At 40.1% G+C, this 26,419-nt stretch overlaps 1 protein-coding gene across 10 annotated transcripts in view; it reads left to right on the plus strand.

Moving 5' to 3' along the window:
• The window catches only part of LOC120413442 (supervillin), a 536,783-nt gene that overhangs the window by 97,729 nt on the left and 412,635 nt on the right, over nucleotides 1–26,419 (plus strand). Inside the window, exon 1 of one of the 10 annotated variants that reach the window (XM_052709433.1) lies at nucleotides 24,168–24,729. The exons of 7 other annotated variants lie outside the window; for them this stretch is intronic. The gene's annotated coding sequence lies outside the window, so the exon portion shown is untranslated. 2 more of the 10 variants (XM_052709434.1, XM_052709431.1) reach the window with 2 other exon arrangements.

Raw genomic sequence — 26,419 nt, forward strand, 5'->3', positions numbered from 1 at the left:
GGAATATATAAACAATGTTTCATTCAGTTAAAAAAAAAAATATATTAAAAATCGTGAAAAATTGGCGAAGGTGAAGAGAACTACTCAAATATCTTTTTAAACATTTCGCATACAATTTATAGTAAAACATGGAATCTTATCAAACTGTATTATTCATTGATAAAATTACAACATTAAAATACTGATGACTCGGAAAATCAACTTTGGTTCATAAAATTAAACATAAAAAATAACAAAATTTAAAATAAAACTTGGTAAAACATCACAGCAAAAAAATTGAATTTGGGAATGTTGAAAATTTGGTTGGTTGAATATTACTCATTTTTTGAGTAATATTACTCAAAAATGTGTAAAAAATAATAACTTATATTATTTTTAAAGTACTTTTTGATATAAAAAAGCAACGATCTTTAACTTTTTGCCCACCCCCTTTTTTATTTCCAGTTGAAGTATCAAAAACTTTATGTTTGTCAATTTTTAAAAATAATCATTTAAATTATTTATATTTTTTAGCTTTCGGTTATTTTCCAAGGACTGAACGATATGATTTTTTTGAAATGAATTTATTGTTAATTTTCCATTTTTAATTAACTGTCTATTGTTGATTTTTATAATTTATTTAGAAATTCTGTTCGAAACCAAATTCAAACCTTTTTAGTGTTTGAAGGAAAAGTTGGAGTTTTTTTTTGTTGAAAACATGAAAATATTTTAAAAATATTTGTATCTTAATTTTTTTTGAAAATAATGAGTTTTTAAGACCTTGTACTTTATTAAATTCTTAAAACTGGGTTTCTAATTTGAAAAAAAGACTGAGAAAATGAAAAAAAAACACATTGATTAAAAAAATAAATAAATATCAATCCCACACACACTTGATAAAAATATTATTCCTAAATAACATGATATTTAGGAAGAATAATAACTGTCATCATATGACAGTTCGGTATTTGTAATTTGTGATCAAAAAAATTATAAAATCAAAAATTAAATTCAAAATTTAGTTATATTGTCCTTATTGCCATCTTTCCCTCCCCCTTATTCCAGTACAAACCGAGAAATAAAATTTTTATGTTTGGAATATTTGGCAATTTAAAAAAAAAACCTGAACCATTTTTTTCGAAATTATGAGTGCTACCATTGTAAATGTTTTTTTATTTGTTATAAAATTATTTTTTTTACTGAAACTGTCAAATGTTAATATTGACTTTTTTAAAAAGACTTTTAATCTTTTTTTATGTTCGAAAAAAAACGGGAATTTGAAATTAGAAATTGAGTGTCCACCCTGTGCGAGCTGCTATACTGCCCATGTTCACATAAATGTCCCATATGCAAAAACAGCAAGCTGAGAATAACGCATGTGAAGTTTGTCCCACACATAAGGTCACGTGTTAAGTTTTCACGAAAAAACTGGATTTACTTCTGATTTCTAGAACAAAGTACTGGATGTTATAGGCTCTTCTGAAAGATCTCGCGATTCTGAACAAAACTGCATCAATAACTCAAAAACGATGAAAATGCATATGGGACATTTATGCGATCAGGGACAGTATAGTCTAAGTAGCTTGTAACATCAGGTGCAAATACCGCAGTCGGAGAATGCTTGTGTGTGTGCGCGCGTGTTTCAACAGCTCTTCAGCCGGGGTTCGCGGCCCTTGGCCTCCGGAGTTCGTCACACAATGATGGGTAATTGGTCCACGGCGGAACTATTTATCATTAAGAGGTTGGTTATACTATCCACGTGCGCGAGATCTCCTGGTACCGTGCTCACAGACAAGTAGATCATCGCCCGGTCACCGATCTCAGGTTCTGCGCGGTATGATCGCCGTGCACTAGATTAATTGCACCTAGGCCAATTCGCGGTGCTTGATCTCTGCACATACCTCCATATACGTCGAGTAGTTGCAGATCTTGATTAGTGGGTTACGCTCTAAGCTGTCGGTAGCAGAGGATGGTGCAACCACCGCTGGACCGCGATCTCAAAGTCTGAACACCTGTCAACCGACCCGAGTCCTAGGGCCTTCTAGAAGCCACTTAAAGTCGTCGTGTGTACCGAGAGAGGGTTATAAAAGGTTTCGCCAAGTGGCCATAACTGCATTGCAATCGCGCGCTCGCACGTTAATGTGCATATTTTAAATATTTTGTAATATACGACTGAGAGCCTGCCGGTGGTGTGCCTCAAATCGATCGCTCCATTCATGAGCTGGATCTCCCAAGTTGGGGTAGCTGCCGCTGCAGCCGCTGCTCCGGGGATCAGGTCAAGTGTGGCCAATTTAGGGGGGCCCGCTCTAAGTGATTGCCCAATCGGCCTTAAACGCCAAGTCGCGTTCGCGGTCAGCCTGCCTTGAGGTCCTAAAATTAGACTTGGACAGATATCGCTCTCGCCGGTTTGATCAAATTTTATCGAATCGCATCTTGGTCTCGATTGATCGGGCAAAAAGTCAATTATGTAACGTCGATACCCACAAAAATATGACCAACGCAAGTGACGAAATCCGACGCGGGACGTCGGACTGCTCCCGGCTATGCAACGAATCGCGAGACTGTGGAGTATAATGAACAACCTGATCGTCCCCGAACGTCCCACCGCCGCGTGTGTATGCTAAAAGCATGCAGACTTGGAGGCGCGCTTCTTCGAGCCAATGCTTGGGAATCGACGGCGTTTTGCGCAGAAGAAGAAGGAGGCTAGTTTTCATGCTTGAGAGCATCTTCGCCGGCGAGTAAGGTGTGTTGACCACAAATGTCAAGGATTAGTGAAGTGAGCCGGAGATGCTGGGAGAGTGCTTTGGATAAATGTTTGAAGAAGTTTACTTTGTGGAGAATCGGTGTGAAACAAGTCGACACGGTCGATGTTTGAATGGTTTTAACGAGGATTTTGTAATGTTAGCTTGAGTATTAGGTTAATCGATTTAACGGTTAGCACTCCACCCAATTTGTTTACGTTTCTTCCTTAATTTTTCAGTTGTTACGTCATTTCTGGATGGTACCAGGTTGGCTTGTTTACAAAATGTCATTCTTATTAAATGAATTTTGTGTTTCTTGAAAATTTTGTTTAGAGCGTATCCTAGACCCAACACCTGTCCAATTCCAAGCGAAACTTATTTGAGCATACCTTGGAGATTTTCCCTTATCCCCTTTAAAAAAAGTGGATCATCAACCATTCCCGTCTTCCAAATCCCTTTCCTTGTCCCTGGTGCGAGGTGCAGTTGGGAGCGGCTGGCTTGGTGTTGAGGAACAGTTAAGGTGAAGTTGGTTTTATTCCCAATCATCAATTCTTAGGCAACCTTGAAAATCATCACATCACATGGCGAAATCCAGTCTGCAACCCGGTAAAATTGTTGTATCCAAGTGAAGCGAGTTTTGCATTTTCAAATGAGCAATTCTCTGAGATTTTGGTCATTCAATTTTTTAGTATTTTTTAATCCGGCTGAAACTTTTTTTGGTGCCTTCGGTATGCCCAAAGAAGCCATTTTGCATAATTAGTTTGTCAATATAATTTTCCATACAAATTTGGTAGCTGTCTATACAAAAATTATATATGAAAATTCAAAAATCTGTTTCTTTTGAAGGATTTTTTTGATCGATTTTGTCATTTTGTGTCTTCGGCAAAGTTTTGGGTACGGATAAGGACTACACTGAAAAAAATTATGCACGGATAATTTTTTTTGTGATTTTTAATTCTAATTTTTGTCACTAAAACTTGATTTAAAAAAAACACCATTTTTATTTTTTTTATTTTTGATATGTTTTAGTGGACATCAAAGGCCAACTTTTCAGAAATTTCCAGAAAGTGCAAAAAATCTTTGACCGAGTTATGATTTTTTTAATCAATACTGATTTTTTCAAAAAATCGAAATATTGGTCGCAAACATTTTCCATTTTTTTTCTATGTAAAATCGAACTTGCAATCAAAAAGTACCTGAGTGAAATTTTGATAAAGTGCACAGTTTTCATGTTATAGCCATTTTTAGGTAACTTTTTCGAAAATAGTCGCAGTTATTCATATTTTAAAATTAGTGCACATGTTTGCCCCTTTTTAGAAAAATCTATTTTTGTAAAGCTGAGAAAATTCTCTATATTTTGCTTTTTTTTGAAAAAAATAAAAATATTGTTTTTGGAAAGATCTGAAAATTTCACGAATGTTTAATATTTTAACATTGAATATCGGACCATTAGTTGCTGAAATTTCGAAATTAGAAAATTTTGGGTTGTTTGGGTGATACTTAGAAAACATCAATTTTCCTGTTTTTAAACCTTTGCATGGCAATATCTCAGCAACTAAGGGTCGTATCAACAAATTTCAAAAAAGCAAAATATAGAGAATTTCTCAGCTTTTCAAAAATATTATATTTTAAAGTGGGCAAATATGTGTACTTATTTAAAAAAGAATAACTGTGACTATTTTCAAAAAAGTTACCTAAAAATGGTTATAACATGAAAACGGTACTCTTTATCAAAATTTCACTAAAGTACTTTTTGATTGAATTTGGTTTTGAGAAAACATCAGTATTTATTCAAAAAATCATAACTTGATCAAAGATTTTTTGCACATTCTGGAAATTTCTGAAAAGTTTGCATTTAATGTCCCCTTAAACATACACCCAACCGGCGGTCGCATGATTGTGATGCATGGCTGCATGAAAGTATATCAGATTCTGCATGAAATCTGTCCTCATGCATTTTCTGCGATATATGAGTATGAAATTTTTGCCCGTTACCGACAATTATCGACATTGCCGACTGCTGTTTGCTGGTATTGCGAAAAAAAAACCTCAACCGAACGTGGATTGAACCATCAACTTCTTGGTTGTTGATCCGACACGCTACCACCGCGCTATGGACGCTTGATGGATTGGGAGGGAAAGAGCATCAACATATTCAACATATTCTTCTCTTTGAAGTGTTGCGCCAGCATTCACATATGTGTTAGTGAGAACTGCAGATCGCTGACATGTTTACACACGGGCAAAAATGAGCTACGGGCTTGCTGCAAAAAATGTTATAAAATGTAACATTTTTTTGCAGCAAATCCACTGTTGCAGATTTTGATATATATTTTTCCTTTGGGTGCATAAAAAAAATTGTGTTTTTTTGCAAATCAAGTTTAAGTGTTTTACCTTGTATCATTATATGGACAAACTAATGATGCAAAATGGCTTCTGTGGGCATACCGAAGGCACCAAAAAAGATTCAGTCGGATTAAAAAACACAAAAATTAAAATAAAAGAAGACCGATTTCGTAAAGAATTGCTCAAATGCTTTATTTGTCGGTTAACCCGCGATAAATGGCTGTGCGATTCCCTTTGCAGTTTGCGCACTTTACGTCCTAATCAGGGTTCCTATTTTGTAGTTTAACGGGTTTATTATTCCACAAATCAGTGGAAGAAGCTTTTAAAGGTGACTATCTTTCATGCAATACCAACTTGCCTTTTCTTTTATACTTCTCAACTCACCGCAAACGGCTGCATGCCAAGGTTTCCCAACCACGTTCGGCTAATTGAAAAACCTTAATTTTCCAATCTGATTGTCAATGCTAACCCAAAAATCAGCGCGCGAACCACACGCGAACAATACCGCGCAATTTTACCCGCCAATTTCCCGCAACACCTCGTTCACCGCAGCCGAGGTTCCAATTACTGGTTTAGTCATACCTGCCACCGTGCCAAATAGTGCATGTAACTTGTCTCATAAAATCTACCCTCCATCATCGGGGGCGCACAGTACTAAGTGGCACCTCTGGGCTGCATCGCCAAGTTGGAGCTGGGGGTGGTGTCGAAACCGAAATTTTCTCCACACTTCACGACTTGTTAAAGCCGGCCTGGAAGCGCCAGCAGATGGGCACCTTTAGCCTGAGTAAGTGGTACTTTGTAGTTTGCGAACACTTTTCTTTTCGAGTTGAGCGTACCTTGAAGTTAAGTACCACGTACACACATACAAGGGTGCAACCCGTGAAGACCTCGTAGATGTGCGTGATTCGAATGTTTAATTACCGCTACCATGCAGCTTTGGACAAGGTAGCGTGTCCACCACTACCCAGCCTCTACGACGGCGGATGGCTCAATTATCGGCGCTAATTAATCTGTATGTCTAATGGCATTTCTGAACGAATCCGCGTACGCGGAGTCCCAAGTTAAGGGATATTGGAAAACGAGTTGTCACCCTACCCACCCCGGACTTCGATTCCGGAACGATCTCATTAGCGTAATTGCATTATCGATTGCGCAGCGAAGCTGCAATTGGTGTAATGTTAATGGCCCACCAACTGCGATGTCGACTTCGCAGGTCGTCGCATAAAGTCACCCCGATAGGACAAGCAATCTTCCACGTGAGCGACTTTTCCGGTAGCACTTCCGCGTACTCATAAGGAACCGCGCACAGGTGTCTAATACGGCGGGTTGACCTTGCCTCAAATCACCGCGTTTGAGGAGTGTGTCGTGAGGCCGTCAAGCTTGAGAAATCAGCAATCTCTGGAGGCGCTGCGACTAAAGTCACGACGGCGATGACTGTTGATAGCGAACCTCATCAATTTTCAATTCCATTTGTGTTGCTGCGAGTGTTTACGACCTGCAAGTTCGCCAGCCGCTGCGCGACTGTGTGAAGCTGACCTTGACTTTGAGACCTGACTGACTTTAGAACCTGAGGCGAGCTCACCTTTGGGCAGCGCGATAGTATTTATAAATTTTAAAATTGTTTTAATCGACTTGTTCCGTTTTCGTTATGAAGCTGGAATGTCGAATGAAGATCGCGTGACACCGCGTCAAGCCATTGATTGAGGTGTTCCGGTTCACACTGGAAACGGCTTGCGGATCCTTTTGGAAATATGAGGACCGAGCTGCTCGGATCGGTGCCTGGGATGATGAGCTTTGGGACAATTATGGTTAGAATTAAGCCCGTAATTGACTATAATGAGCTCTTGTTAGGGATCGCTGAACTCGCGTCTCAATCCTCGTTCGAATGCTTCGAGGGATCAAGCTGCTTCCACTGAATTTTATGATGGGAAATCCCAAGAAGCACTCATCATTGTGTTTGGAGGGCAAAGGCTGCTTAAATTTCTTCAAAACATTCGGTTTAGAACATTTGTTATCAACACTGCGGAATTAGTTCTTACCTGTGAAATTGCTAAATAGTTTCTGCTGTCAACATGCTTCCCCTCTCCAAAAGTAGCTTCAAATGTTTATATTTTACCCGTCCGACGTTCTGTCAAAACTGTAGATGTTAACAACTGTTCCAGTGTTCCCAGTTTGATTGATTCTGCGTTTCGTTTTTCGAAAAGTTGTATTTCTGTTTTCATTTAATATGAAAAAAAAATTCTACGCAGCGTTGACAATTTTTTTTCAAGATGTCTGTACTTCCTCTGATAAAAAGTCTGTATTTTGTCTGTATCTTGGCGATTTTTGGACACGAAAATTAACTCGTTTGATGTTTAATGTTTTATGTTTTATGGGATTCTCAATCATTTTTAAACATGATAATTTGACAAAATTGAAGAAATGTAAAAAATAAGCTATTCGAAAAAATACAGGAGAGTACAGTACAGAATTTTTGCGTGTGTCTCTGGCATGGCCGATTTTACGTCGTTTCATTAAAAACACAAAATTGCACAACCTGCCATCGCGATTTATCGCGCAAATCTCCAAACACTAACCACATGTGAGCGAGCACATGTTTTGAAACAAAGTTGCGCTAGTTAACGTCAGAGAGCGCGCACCTACCGCTAAACTGGAACAAATTCACCGGCACAGGGTTCGCCTGCCGGGGGGGCCTCCGGGTAATTACCTTCGTCTCGATGACCGGTTATTAGATTAAAACGAATTGCGAGCTGGGGAAAAATCCATGTTTGCAAATCTTAAACCACTTGATATGTTTTTTTTCTGAATCGCATAATTTCACATTAGATACACTCTGAAATAAAAAAAAATGTGTTGAAAAAAACTCAATTAACAATTCAACGAAGTTTTTTCCTACGCACATACGATTCTGACTTGTTCGATCTTGATCTCGCGGGGTCCTAAAATCTGAAAAAGTGCATCAACGCCTCCTGATAATTAAACGTCATAAATCAAAAAGTCGCGCGCGCTCACGCCAGTGCTGCCATAGCACAGCGTTTTACCATTAGTCCCTTAAGTGCTGTTGACCATAAACCTCGACCAAGAAAAAAATAATTTAGAACCCATCAATATTTTTTACAGTCAACGTAGTTTATTATTTCGCCTTTTTGACAGCAATTTGTACTAATGTTCGTTTCCTTTTGTTTTTCTCCTTCTTGTTCCAGGTGAGTCCAGACGTCCCTTGAAACGCCCCCAAAACCAGAGGGTCATCACCGTCGAGTAGCCCGTCGAGTCCCGGTTGGAAAGATTGTTTACAAACACCTTATCAGCCTGATTTGAATATCGCTGCATTTCTATGGCTTGTTTTGTCTCTGTTTTTTTGTATACTCAATATTTTACCTTACGCACGACCATAAATTATACATTAGCCTGTCCCATTTTGAGGTCATGTCGAGGAATTTCAGGTGCTCACTTCTTAAATGATAGGTTATGATGTTAGGAACAATGTTTTCTTAGACAAGAAAAAATAAAAAAATACTTTCTCGCACCCCCTAGTCAATTTACTGAAAAAAGTCACTTTTTTGAACAAATTTTCTAAAATCGCTTGGAATCAATACAAAAACTGTTTCGATCAGGTGTGTATTATCTTCAAACGATAGGTTTTTGTCCATAGATTAAGATGCACTATCAATATTGGACCAAAATTTAAGTTTTTGGACTCTCCCAGGCGGATTTGTGTCGAAAAAATCGCATTTTTTCGAAACTTTTTTCAGAAATGTTCATTTAATTTAGGGTAGCCTATTTTTCCCAGTGAAACCAATGCATGCAGCTTGTAGGAAATTTCATGGCGAACATTTTTCCTTCTGAGAAAATCCAATTTCGACACTCCAGAGCCGAGATATTTGAGTTTTGGTGAGGAAAAAAGTGCCAATTTTCAAAATTTCTCAGAATTCAGAAGCAAGGCCTACTAATTACACGATGTAGCAAGCATATGTCTCAAAGGTCAGGGTATATTTTTTATATTAATTTTGGCCCTTGAATTCGAATCTGAAATCAAATTTCGTGTAAACAGTGATGTTTTGGAGCTACACCCTTTTGGAATGTTATTTGCGTGTTTAAGAGGCAGTTTTTGTAAATATTGCTCGGTTCGTTCTAGAGGTCGTATCGAGGTGCTCCGATTTGGATGAAACTTTTAGCGTCTATACATGAGATGAACTCATGCCAAATATGAGCCTTCTACGACAAAGGGAAGTGGGGTAAATGGGCATTGAAGTTTGAGGTCCAAAAAACATAAAAATCTTAAAATTGCTCGCATTTTAGTAAAACTTCATGCATTCCAACTCTCTTAAATACATTCGAAAGGTCTTTTGAAGCACTTCAAAATGAGCCATAGACATCCATCATTGGTTTAACATTTTCTCATAGCTTTTGCAAATTACTGTTAAAAATGGTTTTTTTAAAACCTCAATATCTTTTTGCAACAGCCAGCAACACCCATACTCTTTTAGTTCAAACGTTAGGGAATTTCATGGACTATAAGCCTACGGTAATAACTTTTTGGCCAATCGCAGTTTTTCTCATAGTTTTTCGATTTTTCTATAACAAACATTTTACAACGTTAGTTATTGTCCTGTAGAAACCATAGCGGCACTTTTTAGTCTCACTTCGTCATATTCGAAATCCTCGGAAAATTCAAACTTCAATGCCCGTTTTACCCCACTTATTTTTGTCGTAGAGGGCTCATATTTGGCATGAGTTCATCTCATGTATAGACGCTGAAAGTTTCATCCAAATCGGAGCACCTCGATACGACCTCTAGAACGAACCGAGCAATATTTACAAAAACTGCCTCTTAAACACGCAAATAACATTCCAAAAGGGTGTAGCTCCAAAACATCACTGTTTACACGAAATTTGATTTCAGATTCGAATTCAACGGCCAAAATTACTATAAAAAATATACCCTGACCTTTGAGACATATGCTTGCTACATCGTGTAATTAGTAGGCCTTGCTTCTGAATTCTGGAAAATTTTGAAAATTGGCACTTTTTTCCTCACCAAAACTCAAATATCTCGGCTCTGGAGTGTCGAAATTGGATTTTCTCAGAAGGAAAAATGTTCGCCATGAAATTTCCTACAAGCTGCATGCATTGGTTTCACTGGGAAAAATAGGCTACCCTAAATTAAATGAACATTTCTGAAAAAAGTTTCGAAAAAATGCGATTTTTTCGACACAAATCCGCCTGGGAGAGTCCAAAAACTTAAATTTTGGTCCAATATTGATAGTGCATCTTAATCTATGGACAAAAACCTATCGTTTGAAGATAATACACACCTGATCGAAACAGTTTTTGTATTGATTCCAAGCGATTTTAGAAAATTTGTTCAAAAAAGTGACTTTTTTCAGTAAATTGACTAGGGGGTGCGAGAAAGTATTTTTTTATTTTTTCTTGTCTAAGAAAACATTGTTCCTAACATCATAATCTATCATTTAAGAAGTGAGCACCTGAAATTCCTCGACATGACCTCAAAATGGGACAGGCTATTATACATTTATAGAGAGGGGACCGAAAACAAAACGAAAGCTTCCAGCTTTGGAGACGTCTCCGGCGAAGACGACACGAATGTTAATTTGGCTGCACTTTTACTTGTCATCGACAATGGCGTCGTTTTCTGTCGTTATTAATGGCTGGCGTGTCTGGGTTTGACGCTTCCATCGGTGGCTTCCGTCTAGGCAGTGTTGTCAGCATTTGATAATATTTTAAGAATTGTTTTAAGACCGCAGGTTGTCATTAAAACAAAATGCTGGCATCATTGCTGTCAAAAGCTATTTTTAATGCTTTTGTCACCTAGCGGAACCAGCGTATGGCAACACTGCCAGATATCATTCTCCAGCGCAAGAACGATCGCCAACCGCGCCGTGATTCGATGTGTGGTGGCCCGATAATTGAATTATTATGACAGGGCGATAATTCGATTACGTGACAGTGAGGCCATCTATCAAACGGTTCGAGAAACGTCCCAAAGGTCAACGATCCAAGCTGGCGACGACGGCGATGGCGTCACGTGTGTCGTAAAACAGGTCCAACGCGATGACGACTAGATCGAAGGGCGCGTCCCAAAAACCTGTCCCCGACAGGTTGCTTCCGTAGATCGTTACGCAAAAACAAACAGACGATCCGGTTGCAAACGTCAAGGAAATGGAGAGGAACTGGTACTTCCGTTACTTCCGCCCTTTTTCCACTGTTTTCTTTTTGTGCAAATGCGTCTTTTTGGGATTTGAGGTTAGGTTGGGCTACCTGTTGCAGGAAGCAAAACAAAATACACAGAAGAAGATGTTTATGACATCAGAGATTCACGTAACGTTGATGGGAATGACAACAAAAAGGAAGCGCAGACAAAAACATGTAAATATTTACAATCTAATCCCAACGGGAATGCACCGTTCGCTTCAGGGACACAAAAGTGCAATCATCCGTAAAGTAAAGGATGACAAATCGGGTTTGGGACGGTGCGGGCTTTGCGCTAGACGAAAACCACTAGAAAAAGGATCAGGTTTCGAGGTTTTGTGTGGAATTGGAATGCGTTACCTGTCTGGAACCTTTCTAAAATTCGACAATTCCAAGAAAATAGAGATGTTGGGACTAAGTCGCTTCAACAAGCTGATTATTCTGCACTGCTTTCTTGTTTTAAGCTGCTGCTTCCTGTAGGTCGTCATCGTCTTGATTTATCACGGCGCTGATTCGATAAATTGAAACAATTTCGTTCATCACTGAAACGAAAAGAAAGAAAGTAACGTTAATGCAATGTGACAGCGGGTGGGTAACGCATCGCAGATTGTCCGTCATCTGACAGGCAGACGCTTGCGGAGCGCGTTGCGCTCACGCAACTGTCATTCTAATGAATATGTGTCAAGTGAAATCTTAAATGAAGCATGTGCGTGACCGCAACCACAATATTTTGTTCTTAAAAGGGATGCGAAGAAGATATTTTAACGCAGAGACAAGCAGACTGAACTGTGCTGCAATTGGGCGATTTTATAGCAGTCTTTATGGAACTTTGACATATCGACAGTGCTGCTAGTTTTGTGGTCGTGTTCAAGTGCGACATCTCTTTTGCCCTTTCGCCTCAAATCAAAGTGTCCAAAGTGCATTTCACGCTTCAAGTGGAATAATTTCATGCAATTTTGCGAGCTTGAACGTGAGTGCGATAAAATTAAAAATGCCGCGACAACTTAGGGAACGTGACTTGCGCTCGGGACGAACTTTTTCGAGCGTTTGAAACCCGGACCTAACGTGAGTTATTCGAGTGCATTTTTTCTCGTTTTTGACAAATATAACCAGTGTTGGCAGTTTGTTTGAATGATGTCCTTCATCGCACAAAACCATTGAGCATTGACGGCCACTTTGAAGGGCACTTAACACATTCGAAAAACTTTTTTGGCACGCCACAAATAACACTACTCGACAAAACAAAACTTGTATCAAGGGATTAACGATATCTCATCCGTTCCTGAGAGAAAAGGCATCCCCGAATCCGATGCAATCGATAGAATTTGATTTTATGTCCACGCGGACTGACGAGAAGTTGGTACATTTTTTAACATAAAAAATCGAACAATTTAAAAAAAACCATGCGTCTCTTCCCAATTATATGAGCCATCTACAAGAATATGGAAGCGCCTGGTGCATAGCCATTTCCTTTAAGCACAACGGAAACAACCAATACAAATGTATAAAAAAGTTGTCAAGTTCTCGAGGGGTCCAAAACTAGCATTTTTTGTACGATTATAAAAAATAAATATTAAAAGTTTAAAATTAATTTATTTAAAAAACATATTTTTTGATTTATTTGTTTACTAAAATTTTATGTATCTCAAAGGTCTATGGGTACTTCGGGATGTCCATGGTCATCCAAGGACTGCCTGGAGTTAAGATCTACGAGTCTACCGCCGTAGCAAGCAAGAGGTCGTCGGATTTTGACCCCGGATCATGTGCGTATAGCATCAGTGCATATGGTAGACTACTATATGAATGTGTTGGGATGTTCATGGTCATCCAAGGACTCCCTGGAGTTAAGATATACGAGTCTACCGCCGTAACAAGCAAGAGGTCGTCGGATTTTGACCCCGGATCATGTGCGTATAGCATCAGTGGATATATTAGACTACTGTATGAATGTGTTGGGATGTCCATGGTCATCCGAGGACTCCCTGGAGTTAAGATCTACGAGTCTACCGCCGTAACAAGCAAGAGGTCGTCGGATTTTGACCCCGGATCATCAGTGCATATGATAGACTACTATATGAATGTGTTGGGATGTTCATGGTCATCCAAGGACTCCCTGGAGTTAAGATCTACGAGTCTACCGCCGTAACAAGCAAGAGGTCGTCGGATTTTGACCCCGAATCTTGTGTGTATAGCATCAGTGCATATGATAGACTACTATATGAATGTGTTGGAATGTTCATGGTCATCCGAGGACTTAAGAGTTAAGATCTACGAATCTACCGCCGTAACAAGCAGGAGGTCGTCGGATTTTGACCCCGGATCATGTGCGTATAGCATCAGTGCATATAGTAGACTACTATATGAAATTGTTGGGATGTCCATGGTCATCCGAGGACTCCCTGGAGTTAAGATCTACGAGTATACCGCCGTAACAAGCAAGAGGTCGTCGGATTTTGACCCCGAATCTTGTGTGTATAGCATCAGTGCATATGATAGACTACTATATGAATGTGTTGGGAAGTTCATGGTCATCCGAGGACTCCCTGGAGTTAAGATCTACGAGTCTACCGCCGTAACAAGCAAGAGGTCGTCGGATTTTGACCCCGGATCATTGGCGTATAGCATCAGTGGATATGGTAGACTACTGTATGAATGTGTTGGGATGTCCATGGTCATCCGAGGACTCCCTGGTGTTAAGATCTACGAGTCTACCGCCGTAACAAGCAAGAGGTCGTCGGATTTTGACCCCGAATCTTGTGTGTATAGCATCAGTGCATATGATAGACTACTATATGAATGTGTTGGGAAGTTCATGGTCATCCGAGGACTCCCTGGAGTTAAGATCTACGAGTCTACCGCCGTAACAAGCAAGAGGTCGTCGGATTTTGACCCCGGATCATGTGCGTATAGCATCAGTGCATATGGTAGACTACTATATGAATGTGTTGGGATGTTCATGGTCATCCAAGGACTCCCTGGAGTTAAGATCTACGAGTCTACCGCCGTAACAAGCAAGAGGTCGTCGGATTTTGACCCCGGATCATGTGCGTATAGCATCAGTGGATATATTAGACTACTGTATGAATGTGTTGGGATGTCCATGGTCATCCGAGGACTCCCTGGAGTTAAGATCTACAAGTCTACCGCCGTAGCAAGCAAGAGGTCGTCGGATTTTGACCCCGGATCATGTGCGTATAGCATCAGTGCATATGGTAGACTACTATATGAATGTGTTGGGATGTTCATGGTCATCCAAGGACTCCCTGGAGTTAAGATCTACGAGTCTACCGCCGTAACAAGCAAGAGGTCGTCGGATTTTGACCCCGGATCATGTGCGTATAGCATCAGTGCATATGATAGACTACTATATGAATGTGTTGGGATGTTCATGGTCATCCAAGGACTCCCTGGAGTTAAGATCTACGAGTCTACCGCCGTAACAAGCAAGAGGTCGTCGGATTTTGACCCCGAATCTTGTGTGTATAGCATCAGTGGATATGATAGACTACTATATGAATGTGTTGGAATGTTCATGGTCATCCGAGGACTCCCTGGAGTTAAGATCTACGAATCTACCGCCGTAACAAGCAGGAGGTCGTCGGATTTTGACCCCGGATCATGTGCGTATAGCATCAGTGCATATAGTAGACTACTATATGAATGTGTTGGGATGTCCATGGTCATCCGAGGACTCCCTGGAGTTAAGATCTACGAGTCTACCGCCGTAACAAGCAAGAGGTCGTCGGATTTTGACCCCGAATCTTGTGTGTATAGCATCAGTGCATATGATAGACTACTATATGAATGTGTTGGGATGTTCATGGTCATCCGAGGACTCCCTGGAGTTAAGATCTACGAGTCTACCGCCGTAACAAGCAAGAGGTCGTCGGATTTTGACCCCGGATCATTGGCGTATAGCATCAGTGGATATGGTAGACTACTGTATGAATGTGTTGGGATGTCCATGGTCATCCGAGGACTCCCTGGTGTTAAGATCTACGAGTCTACCGCCGTAACAAGCAAGAGGTCGTCGGATTTTGACCCCGGATCATGTGCGTATAGCATCAGTGCATATGGTAGACTACTATATGAATGTGTTGGGATGTCCATGGTCATCCGAGGACTCCCTTTTGTTAAGATCTACGAGTCTATCGCCGTAACAAGCAAGAGGTCGTCGGATTTTGACCCCGGATCATGTGCGTATAGCATCAGTGGATATGGTAGACTACTATATGAATGTGTTGGGATGTTCATGGTCATCCAAGGACTCCTTGTAGTTAAGATCTACGAGTCTACCGCCGTAACAAGCAAGAGGTCGTCGGATTTTGACCCCGAATCATGTGCGTATAGCATCAGTGGATATGGTAGACTACTGTATGAATGTGTTGGGATGTCCATGGTCATCCGAGGACTCCCTGGTTTTAAGATCTATGAGTCTACCGCCGTAACAAGCAAGAGGTCGTCGGATTTTGACCCAGAATCTTGTGTGTATAGCATCAGTGCATATGTTAGACTACTGTATGAATGTGTTGTGATGTTCATGGTCACCTAAGGACTCCCTGGAGTTAAGATCTACGAGACTACCACCGTAACAAGCAAGAGGTCGTCGGATTTTGACCCTGGATCATGTGCTTCATTCATTCACATTCATATAGTAGTCTACCATATGCACTAATGCTATACGCACATGATCCGGGGTCAAAATCCGACGACCTCTTGCTTGCTACGGCGGTAGACTCGTAGATCTTAATGGTCATCCGAGGACTCCCTGGTGTTAAGATCTATGAGTCTACCGCCGTAACAAGCAAGAGTTCGTCGGATTTTGACCCCGAATCTTGTGTGTATAGCATCAGTGCATATGTTAGACTACTGTATGAATGTGTTGTGATGTTCATGGTCACCCAAGGACTCCCTGGAGTTAAGATCTACGAGACTACCGCCGTAACAAGCAAGAGGTCGTCGGATTTTGACCCTGGATCATGTGCTTCATTCATTCACATTCACATAGTTGTCTACCATATGCACTAATGCTATACGCACATGATCCGGGGTCAAAATCCGACGACCTCTTGCTTGCTACGGCGGTAGACTCGTAGATCTTAATGGTCATCCGAGGACTCCCTGGTTTTAAGATCTATGAGTCTACCGCCGTAACAAGCAAAGGGTCGTCGGATTTTGACCCCGAATCTTGTGTGTATAGCATCAGTTTATATGATAGACTACTGTATGAATGTGTTGTGATGTTCATGGTCACCCAAGGACTCCCTGGAGTTAAGATCTACGAGTCTACCGCCGTAACAAGCAAGAGGTCGTCGGATTTTGACCCTGGATCATGTGCTTCATTCATTCACATTCATATAGTAGTCTACCATATCCACTGATGCTATACGCACATGATCCGGGGTCAAAATCCGACGACCTCTTGCTTGCTACGACGGTAGACTCGTTGATCTTAACTCCAGGGAGTCCTTGGATGACCATGAATATCCCAACACATTCATATAGTAGTCTACCATATCCATTGATGCTATACACACAAGATTCGGGGTCAAAATCCGACGACCTCTTGCTTGTTACGGCGGTAGACTCGTAGATCTTAACTCCAAGGAGTCCTTGGATGACCATGAACATCCCAACACATTCATATAGTAGTCTACCATATGCACTGATGCTATACGCACATGATCCGGGGTCAAAATCCGACGACCTCTTGCTTGCTACGGCGGTAGACTTGTAGATCTTAACTCCAGAGAGTCCTCGGATGACCATGAACATCCCAACATATTCATATAGTATTCTAACATATGCACTGATGCTATACGCACATGATCCGGGGTCAAAATCCGACGACCTCTTGCTTGTTACGGCGGTAGACTCGTAGATCTTAACACCAGGGAGTCCTCGGATGACCATGGACATCCCAACACATTCATATAGTAGTCTACCATATGCACTGATGCTATACGCACATGATCCGGGGTCAAAATCCGACGACCTCTTGCTTGCTACGGCGGTAGACTTGTAGATCTTAACTCCAGAGAGTCCTCGGATGACCATGAACATCCCAACAGATTCATATAGTATTCTAACATATGCACTGATGCTATACGCACATGATCCGGGGTCAAAATCCGACGACCTCTTGCTTGTTACGGCGGTAGACTCGTAGATCTTAACACCAGGGAGTCCTCGGATGACCATGGACATCCCAACACATTCATATAGTAGTCTACCATATCCACTGATGCTATACGCACATGATCCGGGGTCAAAATCCGACGACCTCTTGCTTGTTACGGCGGTAGACTCGTAGATCTTAACTCCAGGGAGTCCTTGGATGACCATGAACATCCCAACACATTCATATAGTAGTCTACCATATGCACTGATGCTATACGCACATGATCCGGGGTCAAAATCCGACGACCTCTTGCTTGCTACGGCGGTAGACTCGTAGATCTTAACTCCAGGCAGTCCTTGGATGACCATGGACATCCCGAAATACCCATAGACCTTTGAGATACATAAAATTTTAGTAAACAAACAAATCAAAAAATATGTTTTTTAAATAAATTAATTTTAAACTTTTAATATTTATTTTTTATAATCGTACAAAAAATGCTAGTTGTGGACCCCTCGAGAACTTGACAACTTTTTTATACATTTGTATTGGTTGTTTCCGTTGTGCTTAAAGGAAATGGCTATGCACCAGGCGCTTCCATATTCTTGTAGATGGCTCATATAATTGGGAAGAGACGCATGGTTTTTTTTAAATTGTTCGATTTTTTATGTTAAAAAATGTACCAACTTCTCGTCAGTCCGCGTGGACATAAAATCAAATTCTGTCGATTGCATCGGATTCGGGGATGCCTTTTCTCTCAGGAACGGATGAGATATCGTTAATCCCTTGACACAAGTTTTGTTTTGTCGAGTAGTGTAATCAATCATTGAAATTCAAAGTCGTTAAGTGAGTGCTCGTGATCACAATCGATGACAATAAAAATAAACCACGATCCGAGCAAACCCCTCACCTGGAGCGATCGCTTTGGCAAATGAATACACAACCTAAGAAAAAAGAGTCGTTAACGTAAAACGACTCCACGCATATTATAATTAAGTCTAATAAAATGTAACGATGGCAAAGCCGAAGAACCGCGATGATGGCGCGAAAACACAACAATGCATCGTTTTCCGCCCGCACACTTAATTAAAAAAAAAAAAAAATATGCACACATTGGCGAGCTGGCAAAAATGTACAAATACATACAGAACCTTTGCGGTGACACATTTCAAACAATAGTTGCAACACTTTTCGAGAATGTAAAACAAAAACAAAAAAAAAAAAGCGAAAAGAAAAAAACCGTTGGATTTCGACCATTATGGCGGTTAGACGTTTAAGGTGTGACCTGTATTAGTGACTGTGTGTGTGCGGGTGCTATAATTCAAGGAAATGTAGATTTTGCGACGCGTTGGTTCGGCCTCGCGCTTTTTTTTATGAATAATTCATGAATATGCTTCGACTCTTCGATGGTGGTACGTGGTGACGATCAATATTCGAGGATTTGCCCCGAAGTGTAACGCCGTTCGGTTGAGATCAATTTGTTGAAAATCGAAGAAGATCTTTCAATATTGCACGATTTTTCAAGCTGGGAGTTCGTGAGTTGAATTGCGATTAACGCGCCTTTCGGCGCGATGACTGTGCGATGAAAACTGACAGTTGAAAGTCAAAACAAGGTTTCAGGGTTGCCAATTCAACAAAAAAAGAAGTTGATTTATGTCATTTGACCAAGATGGCAATGATAGCCATGAAATAATCGGAAGCATATTTCAAGATGCTTCACCTTAAGGTCAAGACCAATCACACTCTTACCTTCACATTCTTGGTTTATTGTCAACCTATCAATTTCAAGTTCAACGGTCATCGTGGATAATCGCTCAACAAAAGTCTGACATTCGACGTACAGAGTTCGACATAAATCATTACAGTGCTTCCCAATGTCCAAAAAAAGTTAACACTGATTTATTGGCGACCTTTATAATTTGTTTATGGCATCATTTCCTTGCGCCTTAACGACGTTAATGTCATAATTTGCGCGCAGGCAAACCCAACCAGAAAAGACAATTGCTGTCATCTTCGTCGAAGGAAACGCGCGCGTGTGGTAATAACTCCACACGAAGAATCGCCTTCCTCCCTTTATCTGTCCGCTGATGATGTTCCGACAACAACAACAGTCCATTCAGTAATCACCTTAAGTAAGTACCCTCACCGCACGCAAACCTTAACACTTCCCAATAAGGGGTTATTTTAACTTTACGACGCGATGGCCGGAATTAAAATGCCACCTCATCCCGGTACACTGATAATTGTTTTCTATAATGCGTCGCACCCCTTCAATTTACAGTGTAGCGAAGGTCAACCGCAGGTTGCGGACAGTTTGGATTCTCCCTGGTGGGTGACTTAATGGCACCCTTCGACGCCGTTGCCGTCATCGTCGGTTTGCCCTACCGCGGAGACCTTCCGATGACTCTTAAATGTCCGATAAAAATTGCTCGAGAGACAATTTCGATCCGAAACGGCTGATTCCGACCATTATGGCAAGCGCTATAAAAAGTCACCAAACTAAACGTCAAAATTTCAGCCGTTTAACGCCTCCAACCGTCAAGTTCAGATTATCGGTTTCCTTAACAAGCGCCGTCTGAGTGTGTGTGCGGCCACTCGTTTACAGGGTGCGTGCCAGTGCCATTAAAGCGCGGCCGCGCCGGTTCAGGACGTCCCACTTGTCCGTGGAATCCACGTGCTCGTACGGGTAGAACCACGCGAAAGTGAGGGAACGACGACGCTCGAAACCTTACGAAAGTGAAGGTCACCGGGGAGGCTTAATTCGCTCGATTGTTGCCGTTCTGCCGAGCCGCGGCCAGTTCTAGGGGAGGTTTGGAGGTTGATTTATGTACTCTGTGGACGTTCGAATAATTGAAAGTTGTCTCCTGTTGCGCAAAGTTTAGTGGGAGAAGCCAATTGAATCGATCGCATTCATTAAGGTTGATAACGAGCACTTGTTGACATTGCACCATAATGGTGACGAACTGTCAAAAAGGTCGCTTTTTATGGCTGGCGCCATTATGGCTACCAACTTGACAGCCCTTCGCATTATATCCCAGTTGTTTTAAATGTGTGCAAAGTGCACTGTTCACTGACATTGAGCCACTTTGTTCCCAACTTTTTATCCAGAGAGACCTAAAAACGTCGAAAAGATAGCACGATATAATAACTCCCATTCATGGCAGTCGTCAGCGCAGCTTGTCTGTATGCATTCAAATGTACAAAAACAAACGGCAATTATTCATACACACATACAGAGGTAACAGCTTTTACAAGTACCGCCGCGCTCGTCATCCATTTAGCGGTGGCTAATTGTGACCCAGCTAGATTGGACCAGCTCGAAAACACACTCTCTCAAGTGGCGTGCTATAAAAAGAGAACTGGCAACCTGTCATATACGCAGCCGGAGAGTCAAGCGGAACATTGTGTATAAGACGATTGCACTAGTGTTTGCGCTGTACCTATATTCTGTTTTTTTTTCACGTACAGTGAATTTTTTAAATGTCGATTCTTGAAGAAAATCCCATGATAAGAATATTGACGTACGGAAAGTTGACTGGTGTTACGTACAGCCAAGTCGCGGGGTTAGAACGCGTGCTCCGCTTTGTCACCACCGTATGACCTAGTTATAGACTTATGATTTGAATGTGTGTCATCGTGGCCGTCGCCGGTCAGTAGCTAGTATTTTTTTGTGTCAGTTGGCTAAGTAATCGATTCCGGCAAGTACAGCGAGGTTCTGAGAAGTTTTGGAAATAGAATAATTTGACACAAATTGGATCTTTGCGCTTTTAAGTCACTCGACACCCCTATTTTACAATTAAACTTCATTGACCATTTTTTTTATTTATTTAAAAAAATGTTTTGAAAAGATATGAAATATCTGGCAACCCTGGCTAAAGCCATGTGCACTTGAGTGAAAATTATACATTTTTTCCATGCTAGATTTTTTGTTATTTCACTAATTCAGGTTGAAAGGAGAGCTTGTTAGTGGAACTTCTAAGTATTTTCTTTCCAGATTTATAACCTTGATTCCTATTTGACATTGAAAATCGAGTCAATAGATTCCAGATATCACAAACTTATTTTTTATCAAGGTTGGATAACAACAAAAATTAAGATAGAATATAACAACTTTTCGAAAAATAATACTAGCAGCCATTTGTTTAGAATATATTTATTTGTTTAAAACTTTTAAAGACGAAAACTTAAAAACGACGCTCTTTTTCAAAGTTTTACCTTACTTTTCGATTTTACATTCAATTATATTTCATTATTCATTATTTTGATTTCGAATTTAATTCAAAAATACTTCAAAATTTGTTTAAAAATTAGAATAAAAAATGGCTTAAATTCAACATCGAGTGCTTTTTAATATTTTACAAAAATTAATAAAACAGAAACCTTCTTTTGATCCACGTTTCCTTGATATTTTTTGATTTCTCATAATAAGGAGGTCATTTGAACAATTTATGATCTACAAAAAATCTCACTTCTCGTTTTTTAAGAATTTGATTAAATGTCTGAAATCTCGCAAATCAATTTTTCATCATATTGTTTTATTTGTTTGAAACTTTGTCTATCGATTCCGTATGTGCAAATAAGCCATTTTGAATTTGCTAAGGAAGTATTCGAATTATTTTTAAATTACTTTTTATCACAAAAACTTGATTTTAACAAACTTTACCCTCTTCGTTTTTTTTTCCATTTTTCATATGTTTTTAGGTATAAAGTGCTAATAATATTATTTAAGCCTTTTGAAGTGTAAGCCGTGATTTTTAAAAACTGAGAATAGTTGAGAAAATTTCCAAGATATCATTAATTGAACATTAAGAGTCAATTGGGTAGAACTAAAAAAAAACTCATTTTTGGTCATTTTCATTTTTAGCAAAGACATATCTCAACAACCAAAGGCCGGATCAACAATGCTCAAAAAAGCAAATGTTGACAACTTTCTTAGCTTTTCAAAAATATTTTTTGAAGTTTTGTTTTTATTTTTTAAAATGAAAAAGACAATAATTTGCAAGACCAATCTCAGCAACCAAAGCAATGGTAGAAAATTCTCTCAGTTTTTCCAATATACACTTTTTTGAAAATTAAAGCAAATATTATTTTGTTGAATTATTATAATTTAACTGAAAACATAACTATGTATAACTCATTAACGGTGCGCTTTATCAAAAATTCACAACAGTAATTTTCGATTTAGAATTATATTTTACCTAAAATGTTTTTTGTGTGCGTTTTTGATGTATTCCAAAAAACGTTAAATTTGTTGTTTTATTTTAAAGTTTTATTGATAAAGAAAATGATTTAACTGATCAAAGTTTGGTTGAAAAATTACATTTTGCCGAATATTTAGATTAGCTCGCTTAAAGTCACGGTTGGGTTGTAGATGATTAACCTCAAATTATTCGTTTGAAATTTCAATTTCTGTCTTGAATAATCAAAACACAGAAAAAAAATTATGGTAATATTCATCAGGAAATGGTGACAGATTTCGTGGCGAAAAAAAAAGTGTAATATTACATCCGGAATTGGTGAATTTTCATCAGTTTCTGATGAATATTCATCAGGTTCACATTTTTACACAATTTTTTATTAATATCACTCAAAAAATGAGTAATATTCAACCAACCAAATTTTCAACATTCCAAAATTCTTTTGCACCCGGAAGCATCCAAATTGGTCAATTCTATCAAAAGTTATGAGATTTTTAAGAAAAAAATAGGGGTCAAATGACTACCCGAGCGTTTCAGTGTTAACAAACATACACAGAAAAAATTGATGGTAATATTCATCAGGCAAGGGTGACAGATTTTGTGTCAAAAAAAGATTAATTTTACCCCAGAAAATAATGAATTTTCATCTGTTTTTTAATGAATATTCATCAGGTTCACATTTTTACACATTTTTTATATAATATTACTCAAAAAAGAGGTAATATTCAACCTACCAAATTTTCAACATTCCAAAATTCAACTTTTTTTTTCTGTGTACGCAAGTTTCTTAGCGAATTTGTTAACAATGAAGGGCACTTTTTAAAATAAGTTTTTCTAAATTATTTGAAGTAAGTAAAAGTAAATCTTTCCCAGTCCCTGAAGGGAACACCCTTGAAGAGTATCGGGGCCGGCATTTACAAAGCGGATTTCGTGGCAGTTTAATTCTCAACTTAATGTTAACATGTGAGGGTTAATGTTAACATTCCATAGGTCGCCTCCCTAAGGTGTCGTGGTAAGGTCCAGTTTGTGACGATACACTACCTTCCCTTTACTAAGTAATCGATTCCAGAAGGGAAAAGATCACCAGTTGTGTTGGTCCGAGCCGGGATTTGAACCCCGATCTACCGCTTACGAGGCGGAAGCGTTACCACTGGGCTACGTGGCTCGGTCTAACGTTTTATTTGAAGATCCCTTTAAATTATATCAATGAAAATCAATTTATTTGAAATTCTCAAACTTTTACACAGCAATGTATTCCATTAGAGCAAACATTGTATACAGTACGTAGCTTGATAGAAACACACAGCAGTAAACGTTCGAGTAGTTTGCCAACATTTGCACTCACTTCTCAAATTCTCAAACAATAAAACAATTCTTTTATTGGAGGCTTCCCCCAAAACTAACCCCGCTAAACCACCTGTGCCTAATCCACTAATTACCAGCTTACCCTTTCCTCCGCACTACCCGCTGTCGCGCGCACTAAGGTGTCGTCCAAGTACCTACTACTAGTGCAACCGCGAGGGTAGATAGGAGCTACAGTTGTGTGTCGGTTCTCTCCCGTCTAGAACTTGGGGCCGTCGTGCTCTCTTCCAGCAGTCAGGCAGTAACAGCTCGCGCGCGTCACGGCACGGCGGCAGCACGTTGAAGATCGCGAGCGCGTAACGTGTTCTACACACCTTTTTGGCGAAGAGTTCCTGAATAGATCGTAGATTTTCGTGGGGGAAGTTCCTCGGAAAAGCACTTACAAGTACGTGTTCAAGATTCATCGCGGTTTGGGCAAAATTTGAAGTGATTTGGTAGCGCGACTTCGAGCGCGACTGGGATTAACAAAAGTCGACACCCTGTGGATATTAAGTGTCGCGACCTCGCCGCTATCTCCGAGTTTAGTTTGCCCTGAATAAAGGGGGGAGGGGGGCACCTCTGCTGATAGCAGCCTGCTGCTGGGGCTGAAGTCATCGCTGTCGATTAAAGTGCGGCGCAGTTTCGTGCGATAATTGAAGTGCAGCACAGTTGTGGCTGACGTTTTGCATTCAACCGCGGAACGGATCAAAGGTCGCGCAGTTTTTGACGCGATGACCTGCACCCGGGGTCGCGATCGTGTTTTAATCGCCCGACGAGAGCAGCCGTAATCAGGGTAATTACAGTGTTTGCAAAAAAAAAAGACAAAAGAAGTAACGAAAAATCAACGAAATTACAACGAAAAGAACGCTACGCTGATCATCGGAGCGACAAGATCACGAATTTAGGGTGACGTGACAGGCCCAGGTGAAGATCGTGGCCAAAAGTGGAAAATTATAGCAAATTATCTTCGTTAGACGGCAGCTGCTAGCTGCCGGGTTTAGCAATAATAATCACCGACTTGCTGATCTGTACCGGGATCTTGCACTGAAGAAGCCGCACTGAGCTGCCACCGTGTGCTGACAGAGTTATGACATCTGCTGCTGCTCGGTTTTGCTCGTTGCCTCCGGGATTCGAACCCGCTGCACTGAATTGGTGAGTGATCGTTGAGCGGTGCATGCGATTCCAGAGTGTCTCATCTCTATCAGCTGGGCTGTTTGTGGTTGTTTCAGAGCAAAACAAACTTGCAATAAAAAAGAATCGCGAAAATGGTCATCATAGGGTTCCCACCCCGGACGGTCTAATCAGTTGGTTCAACTTTGGCTGCAAGTATGGGCAATAGTTGAGATAAGCTAAATGGGGGTAGCGACTATTAGCAGCGAACGCTACAGTCATCCCACATATTCGGAACGGTTTACAGATCGGCCGATGGTTGAAAAATCATAGAAAATCGATAATCGAACATAATGTTTTGCTTTTTCCTTCATGTGGAAGCTTTTCTTGAGATCTTTCGATTGATGTATAGACCGGCTGTAGTTTTTTACGTTTTATATCATTTTTTAAAGAAAAACATTGACCCATGAAAACCACAAATTCGGAACACTTTTTTCTTACGGATGTAAACAAACCTTGGTTCTCTCCAGGAATACAGATTTTTTAACAAAATAATGACTTCACACACTGAAATCAATGAAACTCATGCTTAGTGATGTTTTAAACATGGTCTGATGACTTTTTTGTGGAAATATCAGTTAAATTCAGGTGTTCCACAATTGTGGGAGGCACAATAACATCCCACAATTATGAAACAGGCAATTTGGAGGCAGTGTTTTGCTGCTCTGGATAAAATTGTCTTGAAATGAAGTTTTTGTCTAAAAAGTACTACTTTTACTAATGAAATAGCAAGAGAATGTCCAAATAAAGGTCCTAAAAATAGTAGGGTTGACGGAAAAGCTGCATTTGGCATGCTATTGACAAATTATCTCGAAAGTGTTCCGAATTTGTGGGTGTTCCGAATATGTGGGATGACTGTACTTGTTTTGTTCTGCCAATCGACGCGACACGACGATGGCGGCCTTGGATTCGATCAAGTGGAACTATCAAGCGGGATTAAGTTTGCTTATCTGTTGCAGACGGGTTGAGCAGGGCAGGAATTATGGCGGGTGCTTTAAAATTAAGTCATTACACGGAGAAAAAAGAGTTCCCAAAATCGTGAACAAGCGTTCATGAAAGTGGGAACCTCGAACAAAGTGTTCAAATCTCATGGTACGATTTTGAAAAACGTACCATGAAATTTGAACACTTTGTTCGTGGTTCCCATTTTCATGAACGCTTGTTCACGATTTTGGGAACTCTTATTTCTCAGTGTATGGATAAAGGAAGTTGTTTTGACATAGGACTATGTCTTTACTTACTATATTGGGGGGCCAGTTCAGAAATTCGATCCAAAGCGTCACTTTTAAGCGTTAAAAAAGGGGACATTTTGA

This window comes from Culex pipiens, chromosome 3, assembly GCF_016801865.2.
Source record: "Culex pipiens pallens isolate TS chromosome 3, TS_CPP_V2, whole genome shotgun sequence".
NCBI classification, from domain to species: domain Eukaryota; kingdom Metazoa; phylum Arthropoda; class Insecta; order Diptera; family Culicidae; genus Culex; species Culex pipiens.